Raw genomic sequence first — 23713 nt, forward strand, 5'->3', positions numbered from 1 at the left:
CAAGCAGTCTGTGATGACTTGTTCTGTGGGTGGTTTCCTCCCACCAGGAAATATGTGAAGGGTGTTCACTCCTGCCATTTAGGAGCAAGCTGGATCTAAAGACAAGGCAGTTGTGCCCAAGTTGGAACCCAAAGTCAGTTCTCTTGGACTTGGAGTTTTCCTCTTTTGCTGGGGAAAATAAGCAAAAGATTATTATTTCAAGAACCTTATATACAGCTTCCTGGAAACTTGAAATGACTCTGAGGCTGGTAAAGTTGGATCGAATGATCCATCTACTGCTAGCTCTGTTCCAATCCCTTTCCAGCTTTAAAGAGATTTTTATTTCTCAATGATCCCCTCCTTTGTCATCATTTCTACTCTTGTCTTCTAAACATTTGCTTTGCTTCATGCTAGGGAGGGAGGATGAAAGGATGTGGGGGCATCTATGCACTACTTTTGGTCTCCCATTTCAACCTCATTGCAGCCTAGGTTCCTTCATGTACTTCATATTCTGGATACACAGAACTACTTGTTCCCAAATGTGCCCTCCTCTCTGATCCCACTGGGCACAGATCCTTCTATAGTGCTGCCCCTTCTCCTTACTGGATACCATCTCATTGAGTTCAAACAGAACTTATTCTGTAGAACTTTTTCTCCTTATCACTCTCCAATCCCACCCCAGCCTGCTTCCGGAACTCACAGCAAACTGTGTGACCCCTTATTGTAGCACTCTTCACACTCTTAAGTAATTTATTTACATTTCTGCCTTTCCCACTCAACTAAATGGACTTGTTGGGGACAAGGACTATGACTTACTCATTTTTGTATCCATGATACTTAGTCTAGGACATGGATAATAATAGGTGATTAGCAATAACTGCTTAATGAATGTATAATTACTTCTGACCCTGGACTCTGTCTTTGCTCAAAATTGTGGGAATTGTGAGTTACTCATCTTTGTAGTCTTCATCATTTCAGGCAAGGTACTGTACACCTGTAGTTGCTCATAAAAGCACATGGTATAAATGAACCTATAAGTTAAATAAATTCAATAATGATATTTACTAATTCAACTCAGTTCAATATTTTACTGTCTACTGTGTACAAAGAAACTTTGAGGAGCTTACAGTATAAGAAACAGCATTTATTAACTACATATTGTGAAGCAGAATATGCATTTTAAAAGAAGTACAATACAACTGTTCTCAAAAGTTAAAAGAGGAAAACGTTCTTTTAGGGGCATAAGTAAAGGCCTCTTGGAAGCGAAAGTATTCATTCTGGATCTTGAAGATGGGATAATGGGTAGGCAAGCATTCTAGACAAGGGGTTCAAAATACATGTAAGCAATGATAGCATAAATTTTACCAAAGGGCTATTAACCGGTGACTTTGCAACAATTAAACAGATGTTCTTCAGTGTTAACTTACTGAAATCTTGTGTCATCTTATCTGATGGTGTGATGATTAATTTTATGTGTTCACTTCACTGGGCCACAGGGTGCCCAAATAGCTGGCTAATTATTATTTCTGGGTGTGTCTGTGAGGGTGTTTCCAGAAGAGATTAGCATTTGACTCAGTAGATTGAGTAATGCAGATTGTTCTCCCCACTGTGGATGAGTATCATTCAATCTGTTGAGGGCCTGAACAGAAGAAAAAGGTGAAGGGAAAATTCTTTTTCTCTGCCTGATTGATTGAGTTGGGACATGAGTCTCCTCCTGCTTGGGAAGTCGGATTTACACTATTGATGCTCCTGGTTCTCAAGTTTCGGACTCAGATGGGAACCTCACCACCAGCTTTCCTGGGTCTCCAGCTGGCAGATGACATATCATGGAACTTCTCAAGTTCTGTTATTGTGTGAGGCAATTCCTTATACTAAATCTCTCGATAGATAGATAGACACATAGATAGGTAGGTAGAGATATTTCTTTCTCTGCATATATCTATGTCTGTATCTATCTACGTATCTATGTATCTATGTATCTATGTTCTGTTTCATTTCTCTGGAGAAGCTGACCAATGCAGACGTTTATTTCTCTTTTTTTTTAATCTTTTATTTATTAAAAACATTTTTTAATAGATCTTTATTGGAGTATAATTGCTTCACAATACTGTGTTATTCTGTTGTACAACAAAGTGAATCAGCCATCTGGTTGGGCTCTATCACACTTTCCTTCCATCTAATAACTTTCCTTGCTTTCCTAATAACCTTTGCAAATGACTGGTCCAGCAATTTGCTTTAAGATCTTCAGGTGCATACATCTCAAGTTTAAAAATACACTGTTACACAATAAAAATTGCATTATATTTCAGTTCAATAGGAAACTAACACGATGGTAAAGATCTTAATTATATAAATGAGAAAGTATTCACAAAGAAATAGCTGATAGTGAAGAGAAGAGATCAAGATTTAAGCCAACTCCTGTGTCTAAACCCGCTTTCCTCCTAGACTTCCTACAGAGGCAAATTCTAGCAGTGTTCTTCACTCCTTTGGTATGAGAGGTGTCATCATTCTTCCTTTCCCACTGTGATCATAACCATAAAATCTCAGGGAATGTAGCAAAGGGAATAGATCTTATTCATTATAAATGATCTTAAGAAACTGTCATGATATTACAGCTTTGTACCCACTGACTGTTGGGAAGACAAACTCTTCCTGGATAAAATCTGCATATGCAGAAATAAGTTACGTATGCATTGTTAAAAAGATTCCTGCATTAAGGCAGGAAGACTTTGTACTATTTCTTACAACCAACAGTATGTGAATCTACAATTATTTCTAAATTAAATATTAATTAAAAAACAAAAAATAAAAGAAAAATAGAGTCCTAAACAATTCATCAAAATAAATTTCAATAGTGTTAATGATTTAATGTGAAAAAATGAAATACAAATGGTCCTAGAATAAAATATTGTGAACATTTTTTCTAATCTTGAGGTGGTAAAAGCCTGGAGAGAAATGACACCAAAGGCAATGAAAGGAAATCATGATGGATTTAACCAGATAAAATTTTCAAATTTACTGTGGCAAAAATAGTAAACATGTCAAAATGTTTAAAAAAATGTGAAAATATTTGCAGTATATGTGACATTAAAAGTTTTCATATCCTTAATGTATGACATGAAATTACAAATCAAAAAGAAAAAGATACATGGAAGTAGAAGCAGTGTAATGATCAGGCAATTCAAAAATAGAAAATCTATGAATGACTAAAAAATGTAAATGTAAGGTCTTATTATTATTTAAGAAAAGGAAAACTAAAAAGAGAATGAGTTACCATATTAGATTTTCAGATAGAAATTCATTAGCATGAGAATAGCTGACTCATTATGATTATTTTTGACTATTGCTTTCTCCTTTTAAGGTTTGAGTCCCAGTATTAAATCATTTCTAACATATTATATTAAGACTGATAATTAGGTGATCTTTTGATGGAACTTTTTAGTGAAAGGTTTATAGTGAGAAAAATGCATACTCTTTTTTTCCTTACAATTCTTCAATTTTCATCCCTGAATCAAATTGCCTGGCTTATCAACTAAAAAATACAGGGTGCTCTGTTACATTTAAATTTCAGGTCAAAAATAAATAGTTTAGCATAAGTATGGGTCATACATTATTTGGGACCTATTTATACCAAAAAAAATTGCTGTCTATTTAAAATTCAAATGTAACTGGGTGTCTTGTATTTATCTGGCAAGCCTATCCTTGAATCAGCTTTCTCTACTCTTGCAAAAGAAGTTTTCACTTCTACAGCAGTTTCCACCTGTACCAGAAAGCCCACATGGCCTGAGCACATCAAGCTCAGTTTTCATATTTAGCGAATTAACTGATTAGTTAAAAGCCAAAGAGTTTAACTCTTCTACTTCATCTTAATGAATTAGACTTCCTTCAGATAGTAAGGGGAAAGTGACACAAATGATCCAAGATACAAACAATAGATACAAAAGGAAGGACATATAATTTCTGCATCTTAAAAACATTGCTTGAAATAATATTCACGACATAGAAGAAAGAAGCTAACCATTTTGAGCCTAGAGCATTCCCATCCCCTGTGTTGTAGACCTTTCTGTGTTAATGGCAGCCACCCAGGCAGTCACAGGGATGCTGAAATTATCCAGGCCAGAACCCATGACAATTAGATTTCTTACCTTATTGCTAATAGTCTCTCTTCCCAGGAGTCACTCCGTCACACAGCTGCAGGTAAAAAAAAAGTTTCAGAACATGCCACAGCTGCCCTTTCATTCCAACTGAGAGAAAATGAGAACAGAGAACTAATATCCCCTCCCCCACAGGCTGGAAACAAACAAACAAACAAATGATAAAAGTTACTCTACCAGAAGAAAAGAATCTCAGCAGAGAAGTGGCCCTTGTAGTTAGTTTGCTGTAGTTGTTCTCAAAAAGTGTTTGTAGTAGTCTTGGATGCTTTCCTGTCTCCTTGAGCATCACAGCTGCTAACATTAAAAAGCCTTTGTGACAGAACTGTGACCTAGGTTTTTATTTGTGCCTATTTAAAAGTTAGTCATAGAAGGCCAGGACAGTCTGCTTGCAAAGATCCGTGGTCAAGTTGGGGAGAAAAATATGTAGTGACTCCCTTTACCCTCCCCTTTAAGGAAAGAAAGCAGCAAGAAAGTACTAGTTAGAAATAGCAGAAGTTATTAGTAAGAAGTCAGAGGAATGCGTGGAGAATGGATACAATGTTTCCAGTTGTGTTTTTATTTCTATGAATCCTCTTGCTGTCCCTTTAATGCCCTCTGACCTGTTGGCAGTAGCATCAGGTCTGAATGCAAGACTGGAAAGCACTTCGCTGAGGAAGTAAAGCAAACTTGTCTTCATTTGGTTACCATGGTTATGGTACTGTGTGCTACCAACCTGATGATTTGCATTGCAAACCATCACTGGAAATGAGGACAGTGGAACTTGATATTCCAGGTGGAGAGGTTCAATTCACAGGAACTTCTATTGGAAAGTTCAGAGCAAACAGAACATAAATATACACACATACTCCCAAACCCATAAAGAAGAGGACCAAACTGTAAGGGCTAACAGTCAGTCTTATCCTCCATGGAATTTCAGTATCTCTGAAGTATTTTAGTTGAAAGATCAGACAATTTCATTTTAGAAAGGTAAATAAGCACATTATTGGCCTCATTTTAAAAAATTAAATTTCACAGTCACATTCAGCATGCATTCTTGTGAAAGACATAATGCTAAAGCACTCCCTAAAAATTATTCTATCCTGAGTCATGCATGCCAACAAATAGTCTTCATTTTGAAAAGCTGCATTAGCAGAGTTTGAAATGATGGAAAAGACTGTGTGCATTTCAAATTATATTTAACTTCAAACAAACAGGAACCCCAATATATAAAAGGAGAGTGCTGAGGTTGTCTTCAAGAGGAATGAGGGGAAAGGGCCTCATCAAATCTTCCCTCTCCCTCTATGACAACTAGTGAGGTTCCTCTGCAGAGCTCCTGATATTAGTGGGCAGAATCCGAATAGCCCTATAAACTGGCCTGAAACCTATCCTGGGAGAAACTCTTGTCTCTTAGGCTTCTCTCACCTCTTCACCACCAGGTTCTAAGACCCTTACTCTCGGAAGCCCAGGAGTCTCTCGAGGCCTGAGATAACACCACAGCCACCTTTTCCTCCTGTGGCATCTACAACCCACTCAGCCCTAGGAAGAGCAGAACCTTTGTCTTGGACAAAGGCTAACTGGCAAAGCATACTTAAACTGAAGTATCACATGCAGAACTACACTTGGAAAATGGAGTCCATATATTAACAGTTTTCATTTTAATAAAAGTGATTTTTTAATACAAATAGACATTCAATTGCAGCCACAAAGAAATCCTCAACTAGCCATATTTTAGTTGCCTATTAGTTATATATGTATTATTTATGTAGATCATTTATTGGGAAGTTGCAGTACACAATGCATTGAAATCTGCGTTAGAAATTAGGAGAATAGGACCCTATCTTAACCCAGTTCCTACTAGAATGGTCTTGGGAAAATCAATTCCTCTTCAGAGACATAGTTAATTCAGAAAAATAATGTGTACATCACTGAATTTTTAAAAAAGCTCTCTGCGTGAAAATTAAAGATATCATACTGTATCAAAGTCTGTGAAACAAGGGAAATTGATAGCTAATGCATTGTTATTCTATGAACAGTCTTCCAAATAAAACACCTTCCTTCTAGTTCTGTTCCCTAGCATGCAGAATAATTTCTTCCTTAGTAATAAAGAAATACTTAAAGTTGAATTAGTTCACTGTCTAAGGGAGAGGCAATAAAGTAAATCAAAGTGACAATAGAGTTGCTAAGTTTTGGGGGGTAAAAGGAGAGGGTTCCATGGAATCTCATAGTTTGAGCCCTCAGCCCAGGTTTGAGGGTTTGGAAAAAGCATCCTGGAAAATATGGAGTCTAAGCTTGATCCTAAGTGAGAACAGAAGTTAGTCAAGGAGGTGAAGAAGAAGGGAAATAAGCTAAAGGGAGTGCTCCAGTTAGTAGGGAGATGAGGGTAGGGCAAAAATGAGACTGGAAAAATGAATCCATGTATTTTCCATATTTTCAATAAGTATATCATTCTCATAACCTTGATCTCTTTGGAAATCCTGTAATAAATGGCAGGGATAAGGAAAATGAGACCCAGAAAAACTAAGTGATTTGAGAATATCACAAAATGAATTTTTGGTATATTAGGCCCTGGAATTAAGGTCTCAGGAATCCCTTTCCTAATGCTTCCACCATTAATGGGTCATCCTGGGAAAACACGTTAAAAGAAGAGGCACAGTTTAATGTCTTTTCAATTAACGGAGTTTACTTGTAGTTCCATTTGTCTGGGGGTAGCCTTCTTAAGAATGCCCGTAAGTAAACGTAAGCTCCTATCCTCTGCATGGGGTGGGGAGAAGGAGGGCGACCCAGGCAGAGGGAACAGCATGTGCAAAGGTCTGGGGGCCAGAGAGAGAATGGTGCACTTGAAGAATTGCAAGAGTCTAAGTATGGCTACTGCATAATATACGAAAAGTCAATGTCAAGTGATATAGCTGGTGAGAAAAGGAGTAAGCAGATCATAAAGGCTTTGCATTTCATTAAGAGATTTGAACTTTATTCTGAGGGTAGTGAGAAGTGACATGATCAGATTTATATGCTAAAAAGATCCTCTTGCTTTAATATGGAGAATTCAATGAGTGGAAGGAACATGACTAAAGACAGGAGGCTGGGGACCAGGTGAGATGCAATAGTGACTGCAGCCATAGCCCCACAGTTAGAGATAAAGACATGAGTTACTTTAGAACCATGTGTGATAAAAAATCAGCAGGTCTTATTAACTGATCCACTCTGTGGGGGAAGACAGTGGTCAAAGATTTTTCTCAAGTATAGGTTTATAAAGGGATCTAGTGCGTTTTGTTTGCAAATACAGAGTTTGGGGTTCCCATGGAAACACCAAGGGGAAGTATCAGTATGCAGTTTGGATACATGAGTCTAGTGTTCAGTAATGAAGTCTGGGTTTACATGCATGTCCAGTAACAAAATAGCTTCTAATTGAAGCCAAGGTGACAGGTGAGTTCACTACAGGAAGGACTGTGGAGTGAGAGTAGGTCCTAGACCAAGATGGAGAACAAGATGAAGGGAAGAATTAAGAGTGCCAAAATCAGAAGCAGGCTTGTAAGCTCTGGAGAACTGAAACCTTTGATCTACATGAGAAGCCAAGTTACAATCATCAGGCAGCTTGATGAATCTAGAATAGAGTCAATTGTATTGTTGAAATGTCTAATGGGTTCAAACTATCAGAAGGAGACACAACAGACAGTTGATACTTTTGATTCAAAGTTTCTCAAACCTAAAAGTGCATGGAAGTCCCTAGTGCTAGAGATTTTAGTCAGTAGGTCTGGGGTGGGATGAGAAAATATGCATTGTTATTGGTAAGTTCTCCAAAGCAACTCTGATGTAGCGTGTCCCAAGGGAAGAATTTCAGAATCATTGTTTCTGGTTAGTGCATCCTTTCTCCTGATTGGCCAGTTTTGCTTCTTGACATTGTTCTTCTACACACAAATACCTTCTATTATTAAGCTTTTAAAAGATATATTGATTGTTGAGCTATACATGGAGCTTGTGTTTTCTAGTACATTTCCAGCTCATTGGGAATGTTCCCACTTTTACTCTTCTCACTTTTACCCTGTGAAAACTTCACTTACAGAGAACATGTGAATGATGATGGTGGTGGTGGTTTTTAACGATCAGAGGCAGAGCCTGGGGGAGGGAGACAGACCTTCAGCCTCCCTAGAATCTCATCAGACCCACATTCTTTAGTAAGATCAATTGAAGTGTTTTCCAAATAGCTCTTAATGTCCAGTAGATGGACATTAAGATGGTGTTTCACTTTAGTAAGACCTTTAATGATGCTTATTACTGTTTTTTACCCCTTTGAGTTAGATTTGTCATATCATGCGTGCTCAATAAATATTTGGGTATTCATTCTTATCACAATAAGTCCTGCTAGGTCAATTTAATCTTTCTACAGTAACGATCCAAGTCAAATGCTGCCTCCACCGGGAATGGGACTCCCCTATTTTACTCTCATTTTGCTTATGCTTGTCACAGAGCACTTACCATGTTGTGCCTGCTATTAGACCACTGATTCTTAAATGGAATTTATTTTGTCCCCAAGGGGATCTTTGCCAATGTCTGAAGACATTTTTGGTTGTCACAGTGGGATGGATGATGCTACTAGTGTCTCACGGGTAGAGGCCAAGGATAGTGTTAAGCATGCTATAATACACAGAGCACCCCCCCATCACAAAGAACTTTTCAGTCCCAAATATCAAGAGCACTGAGATTGAAAAAAACTCTGTATTAGACAAAGGAAAGACATAAATTGCTTAGGACTTAGAGCCACAGGTGCTTAGTTCCAGCTCTGGCTGCAATGTTTACTACCTGTGAGACAATGGGCAGGTCTCCATTTCTGAATCTGAGTATTCTCATCAGTAAAATGTAGATACTTATTTTACAGATGCTCCTCTCACAGAAATATTGTAGGGTTCATGGCAATAATGCATAAAAATGGCCTGTAAACTTAATACAATCATCATTGGATGCTTTGAGATTGTATGTATAATGATGACTATAATAATAATAATTATGCAGGGAGTTTGGATATATAGGTCTAGAGCTCAGTAATGAAATCTAGGCCGGATTTCAAATTCAACTAGAATCTTACTCATTTTAATTTCATCTCAGTGAGTATTTATTGAGCAGGATCTCTGGGCTGGCATTCTTCTAGGTACTATAGATATAAAAATGAGACATTCTCCTTGAATTAAGGATGGAGATGATAGAGACATAAACAAAAATTATAATATCATGTAAAATAGCCTAAGATAACAAAGGATAGGTGAATGAAGTTTTTTTAGAAAAATAGCAATTCAAGATATATTTTAAAAGTTTATGGGTTGCATTATTACTGGCAACAAAAAAACTTTCTTTACTATCTCTCTTTACTGATCCCCACGGGGAAAAATATACATTCTAATGACTTAGATTACCCACTCTACAGAGTAGATAAAGTCAGTAAGGAACTGAAACTGCTTTTTAACAATGAATACGTTAAATCTGACCATACAGAAAAGTAACAAAATGGAGGCAGCTCTCTAGTCTTTAATCCTAAAATGGGACCACTAGCCATGACTCAAAACAGTGGTGTATGCTGTGCATTGCTCATTGCTCTAACTGAGGCATAAAATGCTCTCAGAATGCAAACTAATGGTATTTGGGGAATGCAAACTAATGGTATACTTGAAGTTTTCTAGAACACACCAGGCAGCTGGACACTATTCCCAGTTATCTTGCTCATAGGAAATAAATAACTGCTCAGTAAATGTCCGATAAACTGAACGGGATTACTTGACAGTAATAGAGGAAGTGGGCACTGATTTTGCCCCTTTCTCTACAAAGCCCCACAATGTTTGGTTGGAAGGGAGAGTACCAAATACCCAGGGATATCTCACTGAAAAGAGTGAGTGGACTCATCTTGTCTCTACACTGTCTTGGGTACTCAACAATTTCAGCATAACTGAATAGTTGATATATTACTAACATGTACTTCCTACACCGTCCATTGTCATATTCCCTTCGTGGATCTCCTAACCTAGAATGTACTCAGTATTGCCTAGGCTAATAGCTCCAAGCCATTTTAATCCAAAGGGCTACTCAGTGGTTCAAGAAGAACCAACACCCTTACAACTACCATTTACATCAACAAACCTCATAGAGTTAGTAAGTAAAATACCCTACTATTCCACACCATGAACACAGTGAATATGGCACAGTTGGACAGCACCTAAGATCTCTAAAGGATGCAGTCCAAGAGACTCTCTTCCATTTTTGTGAACTTTACCTTCAGGAAACCCAACAGGTCCTCACAGTGAGGATGCAAGAAAGAGACTCTCATGGCTCTGGGAGCAGTAGGGGAAGAGTAATCATTGTGAAATATGCTCAGATCCTTCTCCATAACAAAGGCCTGTTCTCCAAGAGAAAATATTTTGCCAGAACCTTACCCCAGTTGTGGAAAAACATTCCTCCTACTCTAGACCACTTTAGATTTCTTGTCTCACCTAAGAAAAACCATAGTCAATAGGGGTCAGGGCTTCAAGGAAATAGATTGGGAATGCTGCTGCCAGGTATGGCAATAGGGGCAGGAAGGAAGAAGCTATACTATTGGAGAAACACTTGTGAAAGTCTCAGCCCCAACACAGAGACCCACTAAAACACTGAGATCTAATCAGAAGATTGCAGAATGTATCCTCTCCCCCACATTCTACTAACATACCAACAGAGTTCTGATATAATCATAGTGGATTACAACTTAAAAATCTACAATCTCTCTCTCTCTTTCTCCCTCTCCTCTCTTCTCTCTCTCTGAGGAGTACTTGGGGAAAATCAAAGTCAAGATGGGAGACAAAAAACCAGGACACTAGAGGAATTTGAAAGCCTCTGGCATCTATAGCCACAGCTAACATTAAATACAGCCCAATCTCTGGTCAAATAACATAAATTCTTACACTAAAGGCTATTTCCTTCAGTTCTTATTACCTGATACAACATGTATTACTTTCAACAAAAAATTACAAGGGAAGAAAAAAACACAGTCTAAAGAGGTAAAACAATTATCAGAACCAAAATCAACCATGATACAGATGTTGGAATTATCAGATAAGAAATATAAAATAACTATGATTAATATGTTAAGGGCCTAATGGAAAAAGTATATAGCATGCAAGGAAAGATGGGTAATATAAGCAGAGAGATGGAAACTCTAAGAAAAAAATCTAAAGGAAAGTCTAGAAATCAAAAATGCTATAACAAAAATGAAGAATACATTCGATGTACTCATCAGTAGACTCACACAGCCATGAAAAGAATCAGTGACCTTAAAAATAGGTCAGTAGAAACTTCCCAAACTGAAAATCAAATGAAATAATGACAGACTCCACAGATTTAGGACATTTAGAAAGCACTAAGTAGGATAAATACTAGAAAACCATAACTAGGCATATTATTTTCAAATTATAGAAAACGAAACACAAAGAGAAAAGTTTGTAAGAAGCTGGGGGGCTTGGGGAGATGTACTTATAAAGAAACGAGAAGAATTACACTGGACTTCTCACCAGCCATAAAAGCAAGAAGAGAGTGAAGTAAAATATTTCAAACACTGAATGAAAACCTCCCATCAAATTAGAATTTTATAACCAATGAAATTATCCTTCATATGTGAAGAAGAAATAAACGTATTCTCAGAAACACAAAAATTAAGAGAATCACTAGCAGGACTACCCTACAAGATATGTTAAAAATTTTTCTTCAGGTAGAAGGAAAATGAAACAGGTCAGAAATTTAGATCTACAAAAGAAAGGAGAAACATTGAAGAAGGAATATATACATGTAAAATAAAATTTTTTATTTTTCCTATTCTTAATTTGTGTAAACTATAACTGCTTGCAGTAATAGTAGTAGCAACGTTTTGGATGATTAAAGTATATGAATAAGTGAAATAAAATATAATATCACAAGGATGGGAGAGAGGAAGTGGGAATACCCCATTATAAGTTACCTGCATTACATGAGAGGTGGCATAATGTTATTTAAAGGTGACTTTAGTTAAAAATGAGTAGTGTAAACTCTAAGGAAACCACTAAGTATGTTTTAAAATAAGTATACAACAGGCTAAAAGAGAAAATAGAATAGAGTCATATAAAATGCTCAATAAAACCGGAGGAAGCAGGAAAAAAAGAGGGGAAAAAAGAAACAAAGAACAAATGCAACAAATAGAAAACAATTACAGACATAGTAGGCATAACATAGAGACATTATGCCAATTATATCAATAATCACTTTAAATGTGAATGCTCAAAATACAGCAATTGAAAGAGATTGTCAGAGATTGTCAGAGTGGGTTAAAAAACAACCACCTCCAATTTGTACATGTTATCTACAAGAAATCCATTTTAAATATAAACACTCAGATTAAAAGTAAAAGGGATGGAGAAAGATACACCACACTAATCAAAAGAAAGCTGGATTAGCTATATTCCCTTCAGACAAAGCAGACTTTAGAACAAGGAAGATTATCAGGGGTAAATATCGGCATTATATAATGATAAAGGTATAAATTCTCCAGAAGACATAACAATTCTAAATGTGTATGTGTAACAGAGAACAAATCTGACTCCATATTGGCTCAATTCCTTTAGTTCTAACTTTGTGCTCTGTTGCCTATGCTTAGTCATGATGGCTCTGCGCCTTTCTCTCTCCAAACAGTAAAACAATGTTGCCTATAGCCTGAAATATACATAATAACCCTTTCTCAAGGCTCTGCCTCCCAGGCTTGACCTTTAAAGGCATAACACTTTTCATTCATATAGAGATAAAAAGTTGCAGAACAGAAAATAACATTTGTCTTTTTGAAGGTTTATAGGAACATTGTGATCAGACCTATGTGTACAGCTGTAAGAACAAAGAATTATCACATCCCCTCCAGAGTCTGGCTGGCACCAAGATGTCTGAAACAACCAGCCACACCCTCTCCTCTTTTAGTATAAAAGAAGCCTCACTTCTAACTCAGGTGAGATGGTTCACTAATCCACCACCTTCTTGGTCTGCTGCCGTCCTGAATAAAATCGCTATCCTTTGCCCCAACAACTTGTCTCTTGATTTATTGGCCTGTCATGCAGTGAGCAGTAAAGCTTGGACCAGGTAACATATGCACTTAACACAAGAGCATAAACATACACGAGGTGAAAATTTATATAACTGAAAGGAGAAATAGGCAAATCCACTATTGTAGTTGGAGACTTCACCACCCCTCTTTCAGTAACTGATACACAAAGCAGGCAGAAAATCAGTGAGGATACTGATGACCTGAACAGCACTATTAACCAACTTGATCCTGTTGAAATGTATAGAAAATTTCACTCAACTATAGGAGAACACATATTCTTCTCAAGCTCACATAGAACATTCAACAAAGTTGACCACATTCCGGGTCATAAAATGTACCTTAATAAATTTATAAGACTAGAAGTCACATAAAGTGTGTTTTCACACCACAATAGAATCAAACTAGAAATCAGTAACAGAAACATAACTATAAAATTTCAAAATATTTGAAGATTAAACAACACAATTCTAAATAACACCTGATGGGCTTCCCTGGTGGCGCAGTGGTTGAGAATCTGCCTGCCAATGCAGGGGACACAGGTTCGAGCCCTGGTCTGGGAGGATCCCACATGCCGCGGAGCAACTAGCTCCGTGAGCCACAATTACTGAGCCTGTGCGTCTGGAGCCTGTGCTCCGCAACAAGAGAGGCCGAGATAGTGAGAGGCCCACGCACCGCGATGAAGAGTGGCTCCCACTCGCCACAACTAAAGAAAGCCCTCGCACAGAAACGAAGACTCAACACAGCCAAAAATAAATAAATAATAAAATTTAAAAAATAATAATAATAAATAAATAACACCTGGGTTAAAGAAGAAATCTTAGGTTTAAAAATATTTTGAACTAAATGAAAATGAAAATACAACTTACCACAATTATCAAAATTTGTAAGACGTAGCAAAAGCAGTGCTTAGAAGGAAATTTATAGTATTAAATACATATTTTAGAAAATAATAAAGATCTAAAATCTGTAATCTAAGCAACATAAGCTTAAAGCAAGCAGAAGAAAAGAAATAATAAAAATAAGAGCAAAAATCAATGAAATTGAAAAACAGGAAAACAGTAGAGAGAAATCAATGAAACCAAAAACTGGTTATTTGAAAAGATCAGTAAAAGGGATGACTCTTTAGCCAGGCTGAGTGAAAATAAAAGGGAAAAGAAACAATGTGAGAGCCAGGTTTCTCACAGTTGGAGTGGAAATTTACAAATAAACAAGGGGAAGAGGCTAGAACAACCCAGGTGGTAATGGATTAGAGTTGAGGACAACAGTATTAACTCATGGTTAGCTTAATATACACACAGATGGTTACATATGGAAATATTTAGGCATATGTTTATATAGATGAGTTAGCATACACATATATATTTCCTCCCTCTGTCAGCTGAGAGGGCCTAGAAGCAAAACACCCAGTAGTAATAAGCATGTATAGTACCCAGATCTTGGTTTCTAATATATCATTCTCCTGTAAAAGGAACCAATGCACCTTGAGAGATTGTTGAACTATAAATGATAAACTCATAACATCTTAAAGTAAGGAAGTGCTAAACACACACACACACAAACACACACACACACACACACACAATGATGTGGTATGTCAACGAGATACAAAAGCCAGCTGAAAAAGCTCCTAACGGCCCAAGCTGGTACAATTTGAGCACACAATACATAAAGCAGTATTGGCTTAAAACCCAAAATTTAAAATAAATATCCACGAGTCCATAATCATATAAATAAGTGATTTATATAAATAAATAACTGTGGGAGAATAGACAAATCTCCTGTGCAGAAGAATTCCAAATAATTTATTTAGATACTACACTTTCTAACTTCTTACTCCTTGAGTGTGGGCTTAGCATAGTGACTCTCTTCCAAATAATGAAGTATGGAAAGGTGGGAGGGAGAAACTTTACAGATAAGAAACCTGACAAACAATACCTGAACCAGGTGATCAAGGTTAACATCAACAGTCATGTCATGTTGATAGTTTGCACCCTTGATACCATGCAATGAGAATGCTATTTTACCTCTGTGACCTTCCTCCCTCACACCCATAACTCCAGTCTGATTATAAGAAAAACACCAGACAAATCCCAGCTGAAGGACACTCTACAAAATATTTGATCAATATTCTTCAAAAATGTCAAGGTTACCAAAAACAAGGGAAGTCTCAGAAACTATAACAGTTAAGAGGAACCTAAGAAGATGTGAAAACTAAATGTATGTGGTGTCTTGGATGGCATCATGGAACAGAAAAAGAAGAGTAGGTAAGAACTAAGGAAACAAAGGTACAGACTGTAGTTAATAATGATATATCAATATTGATTTATTAATTGTAATAAATTACCATACTAATGTAAGATGTTAATAATAGAGGAAAGTGGATATGGGGAACTCTGTACTATCTTTGCAATTTTTCTGTAAATCTTAAACTATTCAAAAATTTGTAAAAATTATTTGACAGTTGGACAAGATGGTATTTAGTATATTTATTCTAACTCTGATATTCAGTGATTTTAAAATAAGATATTTGTGATTTGCTAAGTGACAAATAGCAGCAGCATGCATATATATATATATATATTAAAATTATACATATATTGAGAGAGACTAGAAATATATACATATATGCATGCTTGTGTGTATATATCTATGTAGATGTAATATTACTATATTAGGATATATAAGACAATGTTAAGAATAGTTATCTCTGTATGATATGATTATGGACAATTTTTACTTTCTTCATTTTATTGACAGTATTTTAAAAACAATTGACTAAGGGCACAATTATTTTTGTAAAATAAAAACAAGTCAGTAAAAGTTTTATTTTAAAAATCAATGAGTATCCATGATGAGTGATGCCCGTCTGGACTATGTGCCCCTCCTCCAAGCCTAACCAATTCTTCATGCTTACTTCTATCATTGTATTTACAAAATAAATTATATATGTACGATATTTGTCTGTCTTCCTTCCTAGATTATAAAATTCTTAAGGACAAAAAAATCTGTCACTTCTGCATCACTATTGCCTAGTACAGAGCCCAGTATGTTGTGCATTTAGGGGCACAAGCAGAGGGCAATGCAATGTGAAATCTTGGGCAAGCAACTGAAGTAACTAATCCAGTTTTCTCATACATAAAATGAGAAATCTGGGCTACTTCCATCTCTGGGGTTCCTTCCAGATTTAAGATTCAACATTCTCTGCCTGTCTCAATGAATTAGGCATAATTTCACAAAATAAGAACTCCAGGGAAATTATTTGACTTGCCCAACTTCTTCTTTTGCATCTTCTGGAGGATGATGGAAGATTGAGATTCAGGAAATGTCTGCTCCGTGGGAATTGGTTCAGAAAGCCTTTTTCTGTAGGTTTTAAATAATTTATTACTTGCAGTTAAATTTGTCCTTGAAAATTTACAAAGGTTTGAGCAAATCAGAGTGGTTAAAATATGGAAGGATTAAATACAAGGATAATTATTTCATTAAGACCTTACTGAAATTATTCTTTAAAAAATTTCTGCAGTATGCAGAAAATACTCTGTGTGATAAATTGAACATATTGCTACATGTGTGTCATTCTGATTACACTGCTTTTTCCTTGGGCCTGAGATTAACGAAGAATGATGAAAAAGGACAAGTCACCATCCATACGTCTTGAAGTCAAACTCTGAGACCCTTCCACCATCAGTGGTTCTGCCATCTCTTAATCAGCAACATTTTCCAGTTTTCCTACTCCTATTCCCCACTGACACTGATCCCTTGAAACATCACATTCACCTAGAAGAGCCTATTACAATTTGTTTTAGTTTTCTATGGAGCTGCAACAAAGTACTACAAATTTAGTAGCTTAAGACAACACAAATTATATTATAGTTCTAGAGGTCAGAAATCCAAAATTCGTCTCACTGGACTAAATTAAGGGGTTAGCAAGTCTGCACTCCTTTCTGAGGGCTCTTGGGAAAAATCCATTTCCTGCCTTTTCCAGCTTCTAGAGGCTGCCCACATTCTTCAGATCCTGTCCCCTCCTCCAGCTTCAATACCAGCAGTACAACCTAGTCCAATCTCTCGGACATTGATATTCTACTCCTGCTATCACATCTCCTTTTCCGACTCTGACTCTCCTCCCTCTCTCCAATAAGGACACTTACAGTAACGTTGAGCCCACGCAGATAATCCAGGATAGTCTCCCCATCTCAAGATCCTTAATTTATTCATATCTACAAAGTCCCTTTTGATATGTAAGGTAGCATATCGACATCTTTGGTATGGGGGCCATGTTTCTGTCTACCATGTATCTGTCTTTCTCTCAATATCCAACAGAGTGGACACCTCTATTTTCGTGGCAATCTCTGAGTTAGGCACTTTTTGGTACCAGTCACATCTTGTCACAGAGAAGTCACTACTTTGTCAGTTCTATAAGATGACCCTTTTAGAAAGTGTAAATGGATATGTGAGGCTCTAATTAAAGCATGCAATACTTTTCTATTCAGACAAAATTTGTTTTTTCTTAAGAGTATAGCTTTGGTGAGATAGACTCAGATTTAAATCTGAGCTATATCATCCATTATCTGTGTCACTTAGAATAAACTGCTTTCTTTTTCTGAGTTTGCCATCTCTAATTCAGCCACATTTTCTACCACCTAATTAAAGACCCCATCATCCCTGAGATTTTTTCTTTAACGTGAGATTTGAAGGATATACAGGGTGTCTTAAATTATACAGTAACAGTCATAATTGAGCTTCATAGACTTATTAGAAATAAATGAGTAGAAAATAAGTAAGATCTTATAATTTGGGTGGGCTTTTTACTTGAAATATCTAAGGTTTGATATATTCATTCTCTTCTCTGAAAATATTTTCAATATCTATTCTCTAGAACCTATAAACACATGCCAAAAAATCTTAGAAAAACCACCTAAGTGTCTAACAAGACACCCAGGTGATGAAGTATTATGCAGATTATAAGATATGATGTTTATAAAAAGAGTTTTATTTTTAATCTCCTGGTCCCTTCCTCTCCTAGCCCAACCCTTGTGTCTCTGTGATTCTCTGAAACTTGTCCAAGTTGCTCTGCATGCCCTATGGTTCTGGGAGTCCAGCTCCTTTTTCCTTTTTAAAAAATTAAACTAAGTTCCCAAATGTACCCTCCTTCCTTCCCCAGTGCCCCTCTTTAATAAAATTATATTAAATCTGCTAAAAGTTCAAGGTTTAACTAGAAACCTAGTATATTATTAGCAACATAACTTATTCAGGATGACTCAAAATATATAGACTATTTCTTTTCCTAGCACAATATCAATGGCATCTTCAAACATGACAGAGAAAATCATTAGTCCTACCTGTAAAGACTGTCACACCTTGATCATATTCTTGGGATCTGTGCCCTGCTTCCTTCATTCTCTTTTCTCATTCTCTCATTTACATTCCCACCTTCAGTCATTCTTTATTTAAAAATGTATCAGTCTGGCTCATTGCAAACATTTTAAACAATACATATTAAACAATATAATGTGTAAAAAATGAAGTGAGAAATTTTTCCCACCTTCTCAATCTTGTGAGGTAATTATTGTAAAAAGTGTTGCCAATCATTGTCCTCCATAATTTTTCACTTATGAACACCTGCTGGACATCAGGCCATGTCCAAGCACGTAGATCTGACATTTTTGGTGGCCACATAGCAGTCATTGAATGGACATACCATGATTTGTTTCTCTCTAATGCTCTCTTTATTGTTGCTGCAGAAAGCAGGATGTGTCCCTTGTTGCATTTATCACTCCATGTAATTTTCAGTGGAGAAATACCAAAAAATAATGAAAAAAGCCGTCCTTAAAAATATCTTTCCCCCCGAAATTTCTCACTTCTGGATCTTTTGCCTTGGAGGAGTTTGGGGAGTGGTCTGGTAAAGTTATTATTTAGCTGCACATTATCAAACATGAATAGACAATTACTAGAGCCCAATTCCCCCTCTCTTACCAGTTCCTTAGTGATAGTGATTGAAATGGGCCATTCTCATGTCAGAACCAGAAGTGAGAGGGAGTCCTGTGCTGACTTAATAAACATATCGGCCGAAAATACAATTGTTTTTATTCTACAGGGGGGCAGACAGACAGACACATATATATGTGTATATATATAAACATATATATAGCAAAACTGTATTTATATATGTTGATATATAAATATATATCTTTAAATATGTTCTCTTGTCTAATTGGAACATTCAATTTCATTAGTATTTAGTATGTTTCATTAATTAACAACTGATATTAAAGATGAGGTACTAAAATGCCGTTCTGATTATGGCATTTTGAACCTTCTTCTGAATGACATCCTCACGCAGAAATATCACTATCTGGAAACCAGAAATGGAGCATCATGTTTATAAGCAGTTCTTACCTCCTGGACTTGCTCTCTCTCTCTGTCTCTCTCCCTCTCTCTCTGTCTCTCTCTCTCCCCGCCACACACACCCCTCTCCTTCCCTGGAATTAGCTATCTCTCATGACCACACATTTATCTGTCAATTCTCAGCTGCAACTCTAGATTATCATTTTGATTTGCACCCATCCACAGAGAATTACTTCTTCTTCTGTCTCTTTCCCAGTGAACTCTTCAACCCCCTCATCATCAATGGCATTTAACATCATTCTATTTGTTTCTAACAGCTGCAGTCCCCTCAATTTCACCTGCATTCAACTCAAGTCTGTTGGCTTAGTTTCAGTCAAAAGATTCTTACAAATAGGAAGGAGAAAGGAAGCTGATTTCCTGTGTCTCTCCTTTTAATGATCAGGGAGAGCAATTAGGTTGCTATGGCACAAAGAAAAGGTCCTGATAAACAGTCTTACCTCCTCCAGTTGGAGTGAAGCTCAGGGACAAGCAAAGTTCATCCCCTAAAGAAGCTGACTGTCATAGTCCCATCCACCGGCCCCATCCACCTGCAACAAAAGCTTCACTGCTGAACTGTCTGAAAGTTGTATACGTGGACAGTTCCTGCAGGAAACAGTGTCGCATTTGCCTAATATTGCATAACATTTTCATAATCCATGCCCATTTGTCATAAGAAAAAACCTGTTTTCCTGATATTTTATATCAGGAAGCATTTGAAACAGGGGAGTGAGACAGTGAGTCTCCTTCACACAAATGAACCAGACTAGAAGGGACTTCTTGCATTCCTTGGTCCCACAAGATTTTTGGAGGTCCACTTTGTGCCAGACCACGGGCTAGGAAAAGGAAATGCGAACATGAACAAATCATTCTCCTCTCCCCCAAGAAGCTTGTAGCCATTTGAGGGCCACAGCCAGTAACTCCCAGGGAGGAACAGTGAGGGCAAAGAGGGAGAGGGCACGTACTATCTAATGGAAATTTGGGAAGGCTTCACCAAGGACATAATGCATGCCATGAGTTTCGAAGCATGAGTAGGAGCTTCCCTGATGAACAAAGACTGAACTAGGCTTGAAGCTGTGGGGAGGATGCATATACAAAGGCACAAAATTATTGAATGGATGATACCTCTGGGGAACTGCAAATTGTCTGCATGGCTGAAACACAGAGTATGTGGTAGCAAAGGGGAGAAATGAGGCTGAAGAAGAAGGAAGCCTCACCTGGTGGGCTGACTTATGACTTAGAAAACTGTGAATTTAGCTAATTATAATGATTCTACACTTTAGTGTCTGAACTTAGCATATTATTTGTAATTGTGAGAGAGAAGCATTGAAGGCAAGAGTTCAATATATATTTAGTTACTCAGTATACTCAGAAAATGAGTAATTTGTTTGGGCAAATGACCTAGTTTGAATTAGGGCACTGAATACCAACTTCCAAATAATTAGAATAATTAAAGTACATTAAATATTAAAGCTGTCACTAGTTCATAGGAATATTCCTTTGACACTTCAGAAGGATCTTCAAGGCTTTAGAAAGGGTCGGGACTGTGATAGCATGAGTAGCACTCCGTGTGAGGGCCAAGGTGATTGCCCCCAAGATTTGCTGGGGAGGAGGTGAGCGTAGTGTTCTCCTATTCTAAAAATCACTTGCATTGAGAGTATTTTTACACTTTTGTGTTCTGTGAAGCCTCCTGACAGATTGAATTTGGGTCAGCATAATAAATGAAGCACTGCACTAATAATGTTAATACAAACAAATAATCAGAATAAACCACATTTACCCACATGATCTAACAAACATATGGTCTTGTGGTTGAAACTTGGCAAGTTAATTGTCATAAGAACTCTGAAAGGAAGGTGGAATGAATTGGTAATTTTATCCCTACGTCAGACCTCCGTTCTTGATATTTCCCTGTTCCCACAGACCGGCAAACCCTCGAAATAGCAAGCACATTCTATTGTTAACATTTCTTCCTCTGTGAAATCGAATTAATGATTATAATTTGCTCCATTAATATTGGCTTTACAGCTTCATTAAGTGCTTTCACATGCATTATTTTACTTTGTTTCTAAAGATTTGTTGGATACCCAGGGCAGGAAAGTTGTTGTTTTTTATTGTTTTAATTTCCCCCTCCTACATTTAACATGTAAGAAGCTAAGACTCAGAAAGGTGACTTGCTTTGTCCAAGGTCACATGACCTGAACCACAATGCTTGCTTCTATCTCCAAGTCTGAATACCCTTTTGCAATCATACTGCCTCGAGGACATTTCCTTAAAAGGGAGTTGCGCACGGTTAGTAACTTGTACTGTTTGGATGGTCTCCAGGAACTCCTGACCATTTTCCAGAGCTCCCAAGTGATTTTGGATGGCACAGTGTCCATCTTCCCTAGCTGCCTTCAATGTCCTGACCAGGATATCGCCTCATAAAAATTGGCTTGTTCCCTTCCACCTTGTCTTTGACCTCTCTTGTACTCACCTGGCTTTCCCAGGTTCTGTCTCCTGCCTCTACTTGGACTCTCTCTCTCTGTCTAGCATCTTAGAGTTTCACATCTCTTTTGAATGCCTGACTGTCCTCAATTTATTTCTTTTATCAATACTGCTCTTTTATTGTTTCTATGAGGACTCAGGACTGCAGATGATAAAACAAGTACTGTCTCAATTTTATGTCTGTCCCAGTTCCATGCTCAGCATCTCAGACTTCCAATTACCTGTCAGGGAGGATGAGTCACTGAGCGGTACAGGCACGAAATTAACTGCCCCCAGAGAACAAGGGCAGGGTGAAAGCCTCCTCCATTCCTCACCAGAACCAAAATAGGCATTCTGGGACAGGTCAGTCCAAAAGGGTTACTTACTCAAGATAGATTGGGTGGATGGCATAAGAATATAAATTTGGTCAAGAGGAAACCAAGGCCATATCTAGAAATATAATGCAGAAGTTCAAGTCTGAGGATCAATGAGTTTTCAAGACTAAGATTCTGAGGAATGAGGGAGTCCTATGGTAGAGGTGAGATTTGCTACTACAAGAACCAGGTATGTTGGATAGGAGATGTTTAAGCAACAAGGATTAATTTGATTTTGGCTTTGGGATTAGTTACAGGATGCAGGCATGAATACAGAGGGGCAAAGTCTTAACAAAATACACAGATCCATGAATAGCCATCTGCAAGATAAAGACAGCAAGCAGAAAAAGGAAAGGATTTGCAAGAGAGAAAAGGTGACAGGCAGTGGAAAGAAGGATGACAAAGAGTAACAGAGTCTGATTTAATAAACCAGAGCTTCATAGGGCTCCAGTCCCTTTCCAGCACTGTCTACCTCTAATACGAGACATAAATAGAAACCTCCAGCTACATGGAGCTAGTCAAATCTCCCCAGACCCTCAACTTTATCTTCCTCCATGACTTTGCATATGCTTTCCCTTCTCCCTGACATCCTCCTGGTTAGTCCACTTGAAAAACACCTAAGCACTTATCAGGGCTTGACTTACGGATGATCTCCTTTATAAACCTCTCCTTGATGCCTTACTCACCAATTTATTTAAGCACTGTTTGTGTTCCCAACATTGTTCTAATGAAAACCTCACATTAACCCTATGGTATAGATGCTAGTGTTATTCCCATTTTGCAGATAGATCATCTAAGATAGATCTAAATCATCTAAGAGTAAATTACGGACATGATACCTCTTTATCCCTAAAGATTTCAGTGTTTAATGTCTAAAAGCAAGAGCAAACTCCTAGATACTACTATATAGTGTTCAAAATCAGGAAATTAATGTTGATAGAATATTATTGTCTAATCTATAGACCTTATTCAGCATTCACCAATTTCGTTGCCCATAGTGTCTTGTATAACAAAAGATATAGATAACAAAAGATGGATCATGAGCTGCATTCAGTTGTGATGTCTTTTTATTCTCCTTTAATCTGGAACATTCCTAAGTCTTTTGAATACAATGGCAGCAACATTTTGAAGCATTGTCTTGCAGAATATTCCTCAATTTGGGTTTGTCTAATGTTTCCCTATGATTAGATTCAGGCTATGTAGTTTTGCAGAAATAACACTAAAGTGATTCTGTGTTCTGTGTTCTTCTCAGTGTATCATATCAAGAGTCATATGAAGTCAATTTGTCCCATTACTGGTAATGTTAA

The 23713-nt window shown here is 37.2% G+C and overlaps 1 protein-coding gene across 1 annotated transcript in view; it reads right to left on the bottom strand.

The window, feature by feature from the left end:
- Window positions 1-20109, bottom strand: part of ITPRID1 (ITPR interacting domain containing 1) — a 120934-nt gene extending 100825 nt beyond the window's left edge. Inside the window, 2 exon segments of the mRNA XM_036862938.1 lie at window positions 4125-4170; window positions 20028-20109. The gene's annotated coding sequence lies outside the window, so the exon portion shown is untranslated.
- Window positions 20110-23713: the final 3604 nt, after the last annotated feature.

The sequence above is a fragment of the Balaenoptera musculus genome, chromosome 9 (assembly GCF_009873245.2).
Source record: "Balaenoptera musculus isolate JJ_BM4_2016_0621 chromosome 9, mBalMus1.pri.v3, whole genome shotgun sequence".
Taxonomy (NCBI): domain Eukaryota; kingdom Metazoa; phylum Chordata; class Mammalia; order Artiodactyla; family Balaenopteridae; genus Balaenoptera; species Balaenoptera musculus.